The sequence below is a fragment of the Sinocyclocheilus anshuiensis genome, unplaced genomic scaffold (assembly GCF_001515605.1).
Source record: "Sinocyclocheilus anshuiensis isolate Anshui unplaced genomic scaffold, SAMN03320099.WGS_v1.1 scaffold1095, whole genome shotgun sequence".
In the NCBI taxonomy this organism is placed as follows: Eukaryota; Metazoa; Chordata; class Actinopteri; order Cypriniformes; family Cyprinidae; genus Sinocyclocheilus; species Sinocyclocheilus anshuiensis.
This window is the reverse complement of record NW_015544226.1, coordinates 537,797-553,303: the sequence shown is the minus strand read 5'-3', so window position 1 is coordinate 553,303 and position 15,507 is coordinate 537,797.

Below are 15,507 nucleotides of genomic sequence, written 5' to 3'. Positions count from 1 at the left end.
TGGAAAAAATATAAATGTCATAGGGCCCTAAACATGTAATTTTTGTTAAACTTTTAATAAATTGATGTTAAATTATTTAAGTTGCATTATTTTAATTAATTAGACATGCTTTTTGATTAATAAAATTGAATTTAACCATTAAAAAGGAGTCCAGAAAAAAAAAACCCGGAACCAAAGCCGTAAACCTAGGGGAAACACTGGTATATAAATAATACTAACATAGCACCCTGTGTTAGTGTATGTAACATATAGGTGTAGCTTAAAACATATTTTAGAGAACTGTATAAAAAAGAAAAATTACCTTAAGTGTGTGAAAAAAAAAATGCAGTAATAATATTAGTTTACATTTTGAGGCCAGTAACTGTTGCTCTTCTGCCCATAAAGCCCACACTAATGGATTCAGTGCATCAGAGCTGTCTGCTCGGCCCACAGGGGGAGGATCTGGGACTTGTCTTGTTGAACCCACTTATGTGCTGTACTGTCAATGTGACAGATTGGTGTATGGTTGGCATCCCAGTGGTGCAGCTCCACATCTGGACAATTTCTGGATGTTTTGAAATAGAAAAAAAGCTTTAAGTGCATGACGATGTTGCCCAAGTGACAACCCTTACATCAGGTTTGTATGATACAGTTAGGTTTGTGTAGAAGCTGGTAGCACAGATTTTAGATTAGCTTTTGATTTAGAGCATCTTACTGGAAGTCTGCTGCCATGCTGATCGAATGGTGTTAGTCCAGTGTCTCTATGATATTGCTCTGCCTTTGAACATGCCTTTCTCTAGTACTGAATTGTTATAATTGTATGCGAAAATCAGTGCTGGAGGAATTTGAAATGACTTGAAATTAGTGTTTCAACATCACTCTCGGAGAGAAATGGACGGGAAGTCCTTAAAAGATGTGGTGGTTAATTTAAAATTCTTTTTTGTTGTTGTTGTTAACAGTTTTAAAAGCACACAATCCTAAAGTTTTGCTTGACAAATTGGGCTTGACTCATCACACTATTTTGCACAAAAATGAGGAATAAAAAAGTTTTAAAAAGCAGAATTAATTAATTAATTGTTATTTTATATTTATTTTTATTTATTTATTTTACTTTTCTATAATTTGCTGTCTCTCCTACATATTGCCAGCTCTGTGAATATAGTTTATACAAAGAAATGAGTCACATTCTATAGCATAAAACAAAACATTCAAATCACATATGGTCAGCTTCACATTCAGTGTTAAAGATTTTTTTGCGCATTGCTTTTTACTATGATTCTATAGAATGCTATGTATTCTCCTCATTTTTTACTTCCTGTAGAAAAATGTCTATTTAACTTAAATATAAATGTAATTCACTTTTTTCCCCCTAGCAGATTTGGTAGGTTTGCCCCTACAGTTTATTTCTTTAATAAATTAATGGCTTCCTCTGATGTGCTTGTGAGGGCCTCTGATATTGCCTGATTGACGTTTAACACTCTCCATTATTACACAGGCGGTAATCAATAAATAAATGAGTCATCAATGTGAATTAATTGCTTAGCAATGCATTATTCATTCACAGAATTCATTTATGAAGAGAAGATCCCCAGTGCTGTTTATCAAGTTGAGGGAAGAGTGTAGCATAGGAAATACTCTGCACTAAAGTTATGAGAAGACTTCTACTCTTTCAGGTACCCTGTACATAACTTATACTACAAATAGGTCAAGCTTTTTTATAGTTTATCTTAGTTATTCGCTTGAATTCAACAGCTCAAAGTATATTACTCATTTACATATAAATCCTACTGATAGCATCTGTGTCATTCTGTTGATTACAACAAATAGTAATTTTGAGCTGTTTAGTAAAAACAATATATGTACTTCCTTTTTATTTATAATGAAACTCAGTTCAGTTGAGAAGTGTGTATGTGTGTACCTTATATTCCCTACGTTATGGGGACCAAATGTCTCCTCAAGGATAGTAATAGCAGTAATTTTTAATGCTATCTCATGGCCAGTTCGTACGCATTTTACGAGGTGGCTAATTCGTACGAATTCGTACATATTTTGTACGATTTCTGTGACGGTTGTTTAGGGGCAGGGCTAGTGTGGTCCTTTGTACGAATTCCTACGAATTTGTCACCTCATAAAATACATACAATTTTTCACAAATCGTATGAATTTGTATGAGTGAGGTCATATGAATTTGTACGAATTAGCCACCTTGTCAAATATGTACGAATTTCAGTGAGATCAGGTTGGTAATTTTTTTTTACCTTGTGGGGACTTTTTTTTTTTTTAATCTAAAAATGCAAAAAGTTTTGTGTGAGGGGTAGGTCTAGGGGTAGCGTTAGGGTAAGAGGATAGAAGAAAATACAGTTTGTACAGTATAAAAACCATTACGTCTATGGAATGTGTTTTTGTTGCTTGTCTTGTGGATCCAAATAAAATAATAAAATGTGTGTGTGCACTTGTACAGCTATCTTTGTGAGGGCCAGTTTGAGTTTTAGATCATCGGAGTGAGGACTTGTAAAGTGAGGACATTTTGGCCGTTCCTCACTTTCTGAGACCACTTTAAAGGCCTGTTTGAGGGTCAAGACTTGGTTTTAGGGGTCAGGTTATAATTAGGTAAAGGGTAGGTTTAGGGTAAGGGTTTGGTTGAGGCACTTAGTTCTGATGGGTAGGTTTAGGGTAAGGAGCTAGAGATTGCATTGTCTCAATGAATGTCCTCGCAAAGATAGCTATACAGAGGTGTGTGTGTGTGTGTGTGTGTGTGTGTGTGTGTGTGTGTGTGTGCTTTTATTAATTTGCCTTTATTCTGAAGTGACAAGAAATTACAGGGTATCTTACAGAGAGAAGAGGAATGCGACTGGTATATTTTCTATAATAATTGACAACACTTCTTTTAAATTCAAAAAACGTTCCTTTAAATTATTATATCTTTTTTTCTTATACAGAATGTATTACTGTCATAGTCAACTTTAACATTCGCATCATTCATTGAGAATTTATTGGCTTCTGGGTGTCAGTTAACTTTATCTGTGTGACTGGTTTTGTTATTTTTCTTTTGTTGAGATGTTCAAGCCTACAACTTTTATCTCTGATCCTAAAGGAACTACTTTTGCACATATAATGTTTGTAATCATGTCTGTGGAATGTGCTTTTAGCAAACACTACTGTGTTGCCTCTGGTGGTGTTTAAAAAAAAAAAACAGTACCTACCTAAATGGTGCTGTCAGTGTTTCCAAACTGCAAAATCAAAGAAACAAGGACCGGGCCTCCCCTGTTCTGGCATTCTTCATCTGCAAAATGTATTATATCCTTTTAGGCACAGCATGTTTACTAAGACCTCACACTACTTTTCTGTGTTGCTGATAATCGGCAGCTGTTGCATAACATGATTCGAGTCATATCACCGACATGTACAATGTGCACCCTTGCAACATCAGACTACAGTGCTTCCCCCTGCTGTTGTTGATTTCGTTTGATTCATTCAGTAAGCGTATTTACTCCCTCCGAAGCAAATGGGGGACAGAAGCGAATCAGACGTGTTGTGCTCAAGCCTCCTCTAATTGCCGTGGACCTCTCCCTCCACTGGCTTTCTTCTGTCCTGAGTAGAGAAAAAAACACTACGTTTGTAGCTCACTGTTCAGCTTTTATCTATATTTTAAGCCACACACAAGGTGTAGAGTTGAGCTGGAGCTTGTTACAGGGGCCTGCGGCTGCATAATTCATGAGCGGGAGCGGGTTGCAGCAGCAGCTAAATAAAAGATCTTTCTTTCCGTGGCAGGACAGCAGCAGAAACCTGTCCGTGCTGCTAGCTAGTGTCGTGGAACATGCAGGAAGATCAATACGCATTTGTGTGACACAAATCGCTCAGTCGACTGTGTGTCTTGAAAGTGATCAGTCCCCCAATGCTTGTCCCTAATGTTGATCCTCTCTAGGATGCCAAAAATACTCACATTTCAGTCGCAGCAGGCCTCCGTTACCTGATGTTCCACAATTAGAGGTGAAGGAAATGCAATTGTCTATCTATGAAGCCAATTACAGATTTTATGACTACTTTTTAACATCATATCCAATCTTATAGCCGTTCAACGCCCAATGAGCACGGAAGAGTCAGTGTACGTTAGAAGTTCCTTAATTGAAGGCAGTACTGAGCCCACTTTATTAGCCATTGGCGCTGAGCCCATTGCAGAACACTCCAGTTTGCAGCACTCAAAATCCCTCTGCCTAGATTGGAGTGAATGGTGGATACGGCAAGATTAAAAAATCATGTCAGGAGAAAAGACTTGATGTGCAGGCGGAGGCATAAAACCGCATACGGAAGGCGGCAGCTTCAAATTGGACAGCAGACTTTGCTGTATCTTTACAAAATGCATGAATCCACTGAAGACCCAAGATCAACCCCCCTGACTGCCTGTCTTGATTCCTCTTTTTGGACAAAGCAGCCATGGTTCTGATGAAGGGCTTTGGAGGAGCATCTCAGGGAGCCGAGGAGCGACTGATCACGTTCTGAATGAGAGCTGGAGTGAGGGTACGAGGCTAGAGTCAGACAGAACAGGGGGTGCGGGTTCACATCTAAAGGCGCGTGCGATGTGGACTGAAGCGTGCGGAGCTGCACCGAACAGACTCTAGCTTTGACGTGGTGGAGAGGGGGGATGATCTTTTAAAAGCCTTCATTCTCCACCAGTGAAATTATTACCAGTATGTGAAAACAAGGCTGGCTTCAGGCTAGCCACCCAGGAGAGTGCTCAGCCTCAGGGTGATTTCAGAAGAAAGTAACTCAGGAGAAATAATGGGGCTGGGAGTACAAGGGGAAGGTAAAGGGAATTTTTATTTGGTTCACTCGTAGTCTCGCTCTGCGTTTTCTCTGAAGCCTCCACGACTTTCTCACCACCTTCTCTGAAGCTTACAGTCCTCACTTTCTTCTACGCACCTGTACACCCTACGTCTTGGCCGTTGGTGTGGAGTAACAAAGCTTGAAATCCTGATGGGTGTTCACAGGGCCAGATGCTCCCTCTTTCATTGCTTGGCGGTTCACCCGCTATCAGACCTGCAGGGTCTTTTTTCCAATTTGTCTAGGACTAGTGTTTACATGCAATACAAATGAGAAATGTAAAGCAGACTGTTCACTCTGCTCATCCGCAAAATTGCAACACATTCAGACATTGTACGTGGATTCTTTATATTAACTTTCACGTTAAAATTTGGACAAAAATCTAGTAATTTCTGCTGATTTTACTGAATCTGAATCTGAATAAGCATTTTGTCAAAAGGATCACTCCAGCTAAGAGACCTTAAATATTTACTGAAAATGTAGCTGACTCTCAGCAAATATAAATCTTGCATAACTTCATGAAGCAGGAGGAAATCTATCCCTTCTTCCACTCAATTTCCGAATTAGCGCTGCCTGTCTTTGACCTCACACAGATGATTTTGTGTTATTAAATGTGAAATTTTATAAACTTACCTCTTCAAGTGGTATATTTCAAAGTAAATTACATATTGTCTCTGTACAATCCAGATTACAATATTTACAATATCACATTTTATGAACTTGTAAATGGGCCTTTCTTAGTGTGGGAGCTTGTGAAGTGTATAGTACCCACACACACAAACTTGTATAGCAGGACCAGCTCTGACTGTTATCAGTTGTGACATGTCAAAGGCAAGGCAGAGCGTTAGCCTGTGGCATCCGGGAAAACATGCTAATAGTCAGATGCATTACTGCACTCAGGGGCCCATGATGATCAAAAAGGATGTGTGTTTTTCAGCAGCCCCATCTCATGGCATAGCAAAGGTACAACTCATAAAGACAGCTCCTGCTCTACATCCACATCCTGTACAATTTCAAAAACGTACCTCTAGTTATAGGTTACTTGAGTACATCTTGAGAACAAAAGAGACTTTTTGAGAGTGTTTTTTTTTTCCATTACACTTTATAGTGCTCGATTGTATGTGGAATGATTACACAATTGCTGTTTTTAATTAATCATAACAGCATATAATGTAGATAGATAGATAGATAGATAGATAGATAGATAGATAGATAGATAGATATTATTGTCACATTATACTGAAACAGTTTTGACTCAACATTAGCTGATGAAAGATATGGTGAATCCATTTATCAGTACTGTCACTGAGCATTAGCTCTCGTTTTTTTTTTATTCCATTAAAAGACGCTCATGAATATGCTAGTGTCAAGCTAATAAAATCCATTAATATTAAATCCGTCATAATACGCACCCTCTGCTCTCGTAATGGAGGTCCTGCTTTTGCTGTTAATGTAAAGGGCACTGTGACCAGCAGTATTTCTAGGTTTAATTGAGGCGATTCATTTTAGTACAAGGAATTTGGGCTATACCAGTATGATGTTCCAGTTAATCTCTTAAGTATTCCATAAGAAAAAACAAACAAACATTGCTTTTTCCTGATTCTTTTGGCAGATGTATTTTTCTGTGAGGTGCTGATTTCAGTAGAGAATGTTGGGGAGGCGTTGTAACACAGGGTGAGATATAACGCCATAAGTTTTAACAATTATACATTTAAAAGGGTGACATCACTATCATACATCACCTCCACCTACCTTAAATGACAGTACAAGTTGCAAGTCTCTATGTTAAATTATTAAGAATTTACCAACAGGACAAGCAAATATTAAAATAAATAAACAAAGTAAAATTTCACTTTTTTATAGTTTAAACATTAATGTTAAATGACAAAACGGTTATCTAACGGGTTATTATGGTCTCCCATGTACCTCTAAATATGTTTATCCTGCTATAAACCTTATGAAACAAATGGGCAGCCATCTTTAAAATGTTGTCTTTGAACTTCTGTTTTTGCAGTTGCTATAGCAGTTAGTTGGTGAAGTGAATTTACTTACTGTTGAGTAAATTAAATTTGTCAAGTGCAATGTTCAAAGTGTCATATCAAATGTCAGTAAATCGGGAGGATTTTAAAATGAGTGGTTCATTGATAAATGCATAAGACCTTACCTTCAGGCTGTGGAAATACAAACGGAAGACAGAAGATAACGTGAGCAGCACTGAAAAGAGGCGGAATTACATAAGGTCTACTTCCGCTTTCAAACCCAGAAACATAAACCACGCGAGATTATATCAATATAGACCTAATGACAGGCAATAGAAGATTTGAAAAGACATGCTAGACAGGTAATGATCACATCTAGTTAACATTTATAATTAATATTCGGCTGAAATGTTGTAAGAACATGTAAAAGAACAATGTGTTTAAAGAGAATAAAAAATAATATCAAAAAGAGATTGGTCCTGCCTGTTGTTGATTAATTACAGCGGTGACGTTCTACAATGTTGTCCGTTGACGTTGTAGGCTATGTAGTCATGTCACTGGAAATTGAGTAATCACTGTCCCAATGTGCAGTGAGCTAGGGAACTTACCAGTGACCGAATTCGTGTAGCCTACATGATATACTGATTCACGAGCTATAGGGAGATGATTGGGATGCACCCATTTTTGCCTGAGGTAACAATGGCATTAGTATGCTGCGGAAGGAATTAGTATTGGCCTATGCTTCGACGAAACATAGGGTAGCCTACATATGAACATGCATTTTATTATAAATGCAGACAATAAATTGCGAAATATAAGTATTTTTAAAACATCTGTAGCAGGGGTGCCCAAACTCGGTCCTGGAGGGCCGGTGCCCTGCAGAGTTTAGCTCCAACTTGCCTCAACACACCTGGTGGGAAGTTTTTAGTATGCCTAGTAAGAGCTTGATTAGTTGGTTCAGGTGTGTCTAATTGGGGTTGGAGCTAAACTCCGCAGCACACCGGCCGTCCAGGACCGAGTTTGGGCACCCCTGATCTGTAGGATAGCCTATTTGGTTAGCTGAGCTCACATTCCAGAGGCCCAAAAAGCCAAGTTGGGTATAGTAAGACGAAAATAACAGAAATTCCAAGTCAACTCCCTTGAAGTCATTGAATAATTCCCAAACTGGTCGAAGGTAATGCTTGTAATTTGCTGAGTCTAATACATGTGTAATAGACTGATCTACCTCAGTGAGTTTGGCACGCAATGGTGAAGCAAAACTGAAGCGGTGCTTTAGCTACAATTAACGCTCAATTTCAACTCCATATTGAATAAGCTACAGGAGATTTGAAGGGGGTTTAATCCTCTATGATACCCATCATGTATATGGAATTCCGCACGCCTAATCCTAGTCTTTTCAAAAGGGTGATTTTTTTGTAGTGCGCACAAAATCCAGGAAAGGTGTGTCATGGGCTGTTTAAATTTTCATGGCAAACCAACAGACTTTCCACTCTCCATGGCCTCAACAGGTCGTTGAGTAAATCTCCAGGAAGTCCACGCAAATACACTTACTGAAATGAACTGGATCCTGTCCAGTCAAATCTTTAAAGAGTCTGCATGTCAGATTTGATATCCACATTGCGTTCTTTCATAATTCTCAACTGCCACTAGGCTTGACTACGCCATGTTTTGTCTTTTTTAAATCTGTCCAGTGTAGCCTATCCCCAGACTTGCTGTGTAGCTACATACATTTTTACAAACAATGAAGGCTGATGATTTCCTCTCCAAACATGCCCAGAGCTCGAGTAAGTAGAACGTCGAATCCTTTAGTCATCGCTGATTTTCATTAATAGATAGCGTGCTCATTAATCCGACTGTTCATGCACTTATTAGCGCTCATCAATTCATTATTCATGGCCTGAGTGAATACAAAGAGAGCGAGAGTCTGTGTGGGGCAACGCGGCCAGCAGCTAGAGTCCTCGAGCTCTGTTCCTCCTACAAATACGTTTCCAGAAATACCAGCACTGTTCGAGCTGGACGGAACCCCCACGACTCGGTTCGTTATTATTGCATATTGTCCTCACACACCGACAGGTATAAGCACACACTGGCCCCACAATGCCGCGGGTAAAATGTGAATTCATTGTGGGACGCTTGTTGGTAATTCTGTTAACAAAAGGTATCCTTAGAAGGAATTAAATATTTATTCGTTCTATGAATAACAATTGGTTAGGGACGACTGGCTGTGTTTACTCTGTATGGCACATTCGGCTGCGCCTATCTGTTAGCAGAGCCGAGCGAGAGATATGTGAAAGAGGAGAGCAGGGTTTAAATTGATCACCGTCCCTGTAAAACTTGTGTGTGATCTCAGCGTATAATTAGGACCGCGTTTGCACCTTCGGCCTGATTGCTTGACGCTGTTACAGAATGGTTTGTATAGTCTGCATTTATTTATAAGCAGGCATATACAATTTATTTTGACGTTCATATGACAAGGGAATCATTTATTTTGTTTAAGAAGTGTAAATTTTACAGACTGTTATATTATGGATTTCACTTTTTTGATGAAGATTTTGATAATTCTTATACTTACCTGAAAAGCAGCTTGCAGCCATTTGACATTTTACATAGGCTACATCCGGAATTAAAACGTTCAAATAACTGGCCAATGCGGTTTGCGAATATTCTTAAAATGAATGACATTTCTGATCATCAAACTGTCACTGCCTGGCAGAAACGAGGCTTCCCTGGCATTTTTCCATCTTTATTTATGCAATTGTTTATTTAAACTCTAAAAGGTTCTATCTATCTATCTATCTATCTGTCTATCTATCTATCTATCTATCTATCTATCTATCTATCTATCTATCTATCTACCTATTGTGTTAAGTTAGGTGTAAGTTATAAGGAAAATAGTGCAAAGTGAATGTATCTAATTTCAGCGCTTTAATTTTACCCTTATTTATTATTTTACTTTATTAAATTTGAGGAAAATAATGTCTTTTATATTAAAAATATGATTGCAGTTAACGAACAAGCTGCTACTTTTAAATATTGTAAATCTGAAAGCACACATCTTGCGCTGCTGAAGCAAACGTGGTTGCGTTAATTATATTTCTCATGTTGAGGTGTTTGCCTTCCTCACTCTTAATTACTAGCACGAACTCCCCATAACTGGGCTGAGTGTAGCTGGCGGAGGGTGAAAACACTGGTTAAGCAAATTGGTATTTAAATGTATACTCGCTGGCCTTCTTGCCTTGCATTATTCATTGCCGATACAAAAAAACGTTGCACTTCAAGCCGGGGTTCTGCAGCAGGCGGACATGAAGTGCAGAAATGTAGGGCAGAGAATTGTGGTCCATGCACAGCACTCAGCCGCCGACTATTTCAAACTCACTCCTCGTCAGTCTTCACTCCTCATGAAGACTGATCATATATATATATATACATATATATATATAGATATATATATTTAATTTGATGAATTTTGTACCTCAGCTAAACGAATGTGTTTAACTGGTGTCCGGCTACAAACATGATTTTATTTTGTATACCGAACCGTGCTGGGTATCTTGTCAGTTTAAAATAAATTATGTATGGGACATGATTAGAAGCTTATACGCATTACTTTGAACATATTTCTTTGAATTAAATGTGAGAAACTCATTTTATCTGTTTTGATTTACATATGAAGTGGAATTATTTCATCAGCATGGACATATAGATCTAATAACTGATCTCCTTTTTTTTTTTTTTTTTGACGTTTGGGTACATTTTGAACATTAGGCTCAATACTCAAACCAATACACATACTAGCATTATCTTGAAAATATATATTTTGTATACTTTCTAGACGTTCTCGTTGTCACTTTCGATTATAGGCTATAATGCAGTTAGGCCTATTTATCATGTGTATGTATATAGAAGATATACTTAATATATTCACCTACTTGTTCTACTTAATCAGCTGTTTTTATTTGATCGTTTTGTAGTTATATTTATATTTCTTATTTGATATTTATTAAGAACACTACACGTGTCCTGACATTTGTTTTAATACGGGAAAGCATTTACCTAAGCGAAGTATAAAATAGAGAGATGTTGCCTTGAGATGTTTGTTTTATCATCACTGAACAAAATGAACAATATTATAATTGTTTTTTCAGCACTGCTTTGTGAAATTAACTTTGAACGAGGAGCTGTCCGTGGTCCGGAAGAAATAAAGCAGCAGCAGTAAAGAAAACTGCTTAAATAAATAACTAAATGAATAAATTGTTAGTAACGGATAGGGAAAACAATGTGGGTGTTATTGTCACCACGAACTTTTAACGAAAGCGTTTTATATATATGGCCTATGGCCTAGACAACAATCTTATTTTATTAATTTTAGTATTTCTTGCAATTGAATTGTAATATCCTAATTGCACTTCGACATTACACTATCTATCTATATATCTATCTATCTATCTATCTATTTTATTTTATTTTATTTTATTATTTGTATTTTTTTCTCACTCTGCTAACTATTCCGCTGTGTGTCGGAATGAGCACGCGTTCTGTTGTGGTGAAACATCCTGCACCGGAGGAGCAGCATATATTGTCATTAAAAAATCATGCTTCCCACGGCATGAAGTCTCCAATATCCATCATGGGTCAATGAGGACATATAAATCTTAACTAATGAGGATTCTTTGTGTTAGATTTGTCCCTTTTTATTTAGCCTTATACTGGTTGATGTTTCCTTTATTTTTAAATTCTTGTGAAACATATTCATCGTATTCAAACAAGATGAAGGTTCATGGGTTTATATATAGATTTATGGGGATTGATCCGTTATAGAATATTTGAATTGCATGCCATTTAGCAGAGCGAAGAACATAAGATTTTTTTTTTAAATCGGAAATAGTTTTCGCATGAATAAAGAGTGATACTTAAGCCCCGTTCACACCAAGAACGATAACTATAAAGATAACGATAAAGATATAGTTCTAAAAATCGTTCTCAGTATTAAAGAATAGCATGGTTCACACCACAACTATAACGATAACGATACAGAGGAACGATATCGTTGTGATCACTTTCAAAACGATTTTTCTCCAGCTGATGAACGATAAAAAATTGACAGCCAATCAGAATCTATCCTGCTGTAACGAGCTCAAGAATTTAAAGCGGCAGACGCGCGTGCGCTTAGAATAAACAGACGATATCGTTCGCTTGTGTGGACGCTAATATCGTTATCTTTATAGTTATCGTTCTTGGTGTGAACGGGGCTTTAGTCCTTACACCAAAAAGTCATGACATTCTTAACACTATTTCATGAATCTTATTCTATCTGATCAACATCTATCAAACATTTACAAGAATCTCACATTTCGCCCTCTATCCAAAGGGATGAACGAATACACCCCTATTGAATGTGTTTAATCTATAATTGTTTTTGAGTTAAAAAAAAAAACGTTTTATATTCAGGATCTGCATCTGGCACATCCATCATGAACGATTAATTTAAAAGGATAACATTTTACAGTAGTGTTCCTCTTGCATATTACACCTAAACATAATAAAACTATAACAAAGTGTATTTCTAAAAAGCTCCACAATCAAATTTAAGCAGAATTTTGTTCATGTGTTTTACTCTGATGTATAAAATTATAAAATTCATAATTAATGTAATGACAAATAATGTCTGGGGTGACCAACAGATTTTAAATGAAGAAAATCTAAATAGCATGAAACTGATAATTAATTTTGACCAGTGACAGCATTCTTGGGCAAGTTGGACAAGAGCCTAGTTACATGGGGAGTTAGATATTTGTGTTACTCTGCTTTGTTTTGATGGCCTGTCAGTCAGTTTGTCTCGGTGCCAAATATTCAGATTTCTCGGTGATCTCCAGCTGCTTCATTAGGCTTGATTAAGTATACAAGATTCTTAATTACAACACCCATGTTTTAATACTTGTTGAATATGCATTATTCCATTCTGCCCTATGGCATGCTCCTGAGAGATCAAATTATACAGTTATTTATAAATATTAATCCGCTGCTACTCAAAGCAAAGACAGCAAGTATTACAAAGATTCCCTTGTTCACCTTGTCAGGATGAATTTGAGTTGCTCTCCTTGTCACCTTCCTTTCACTTTCAGTTTCGCGCGTTGATTATTTTCATAACCAGGAATCTTTAAGTACAAAATCCACAACCAATGGCGAAATCAAAATCAAAAACCAGCTCAGACTACACGTTATGCGCTTTAGTAAACTGTGCTTCTCTCAACGTGAGAACTCTGATATCTTGAGCGCTGTATTGGGCTTATATATTAACGCGCTTGATAAATATTGCATTATACTGATTTAGAGCTTCCAGTGCCGCAGGTGTGATCTGATAGTCAAGCGCGCACACGCGGATAAAAACACGGGGAGCGCGCAACGCGGATGGAAACACAGAGGGAAGTTTATTTACTTGCTGACCGCGCTCACAGTCGGGCTACAAGACGGGGGCTTAGAGTAATATATGAAACGTTACTGCAGCAATTCTCATTTTTTTTCTGCTAACGCTCGCCACTAGCCTACTTCTTTCGACGAGCTATGGACTGAGCCGGTCGAACTGCAATGTTTGTGAGGAAAGAGGGAGCCATAGTCATGTACCAGAGAGCTGATTCTCCAAGGCCCTCAGTCGAGCTGCACTCAAGACTCTGGCTTCATTAAAATTTTATACGCAGCGCTTGGCCAAGGTCTGTTTATGAAAATGCGCTTTCCGCACCATGGAAAACACAAGACTGTAAGGAGCCATGGGGAGGAATGTAAATCTAAGAGCGGAGTTATATACACTTACACATATTTTTTACTCCAGTTGCATTTGACTAAATAAAGTAACCAGTGGCACATTAAAAGCATTGCCTCACATTTGACGTCTATATGTTCCATGGTTTCCACGGTTGATTAATTATGTAGATGATTTGGTGAGAGCTATGCAAATCTTCGATTTTGGGCACATTTGAACACCATATACCAGATTTGTCTCGCACATTTCAAGCAATTCATGTTTCCAAATTCGAGAAACAATTGTAACCAGTGTGATTTCCTTTCACTATGAATAAACAATGATTTAAGCTGGTAAAAACTCGCTAAATATCACAATATTGTAACAATCGCTCTTATTGTATTATGCAATAATCAATCAAACAATCGCTCTTATATGTATAAATGCGTTTTTAAGTAAGTCTTTCAGATAAGTTTTCCACTGCCTTCAACCTTTAACGACTTGGGGCGAAGCGAATCTGATTTGCGTAACATGTCTCTTGCCTTTTAAATTTAGCCGGATACAGTAAAAGAAAGTATGTGCATTATTCAAATCAAACAATTGACGCACACACTGTCGTAGGAACGAACTTTACCACATGCAACTACACAGCAGCGCTCTTTTCTGTGATTTTATGGGATGAACTATTTTTTTATAAGAATGTCAAATCTTTTTGCGTAAGCGTCTTATTATATAGGCTATAGATTAATTATTTAATATATACTCGAAATCTTCATATATATTTTCAGAAATGTATAGTCACATTTTTTATTGTCTTTTTTTGGTATATTTTTGTTATTATAATCTTTTGTTTTACAAATACAAATGAAAAATGTCTTGGGTTTTTCTTTTTGTTTAAGACTGATTCGAACAGACTTTTTTGTAAAAATTACATTCCAGTTTATTGGAAGATAATTAGGCCTATTAACGTTCAAGGGGGAAATGACGAGAACCGTTGTTGTACAACACGAACTATCCGTTCAGCAATAGGATATCTTCCTATTAACAAACACTAGTATCATAACACTTCGTATTTATTATTCATAAATAACGAGTTTTACGGACTCAAAACCACCTGCTGAACGCCAGAGAGAACTTGGACTTGACAACTCCTTGAAGTGAACTTATCTTCCTGTTACAGTGATTATGTCCGACTAATTACGTAACATAGATCTATACCAGAAACATTAATAACATTCGGAGTTTCCTCTTTCATAAATGATGTATTTAATCGTGCTTGTAAAACTTTATATGGATGTTAAGGGTTTGTTTTAATTCGTTTAAGCTGGGCTTAACATCATGGACAAACTATAGGAAACTACAGGCACGTTACTAAAATTAATCATCAGTTCGTTATTATTAGCCTACGATAATCGATTTCTTTAGCTTGCGGTGTATTTGATAATACACAATAAATTATCGTAGGCTATATTATGCATAATGACAGCAGCAGGAACGATAATAATCATAATAATCATCATGAAAGTTATACATTTTGGTTTACAATAAACCTGAAATTATCTCATACGCATTTCCCTTATTTAAAGAACGATATAATAATTATTGTTATATTAAGCAAAATAAATAAAAACTCAGAATAATAAATCAAGTCCAGGGACATAACACTCACTGCAGTAACTGAGGTAAGACGTGCATGGTTTATTGAAATTTCTGTCGCGTACACAGACACAGACACAGTTAAGCACACTTTCACAAATGAAACGTGTGGTATTCAAAATAAATAAGCTCAAATAAATAAGTAAACGACAAAATCAATAAAGTAGAAATATAAATAGTCCAAACAAATAAGGAATCGGAATCATATCTACAAAGTGCAATGAATCTCTGAATATGTTATGAAGTGTTCCCATCTACAAACTTAGTGTAGTAGTAATAATAATAATAATAATAATAATAATAATAATAATAATTTAAGTGAAGACGTACAGTAGA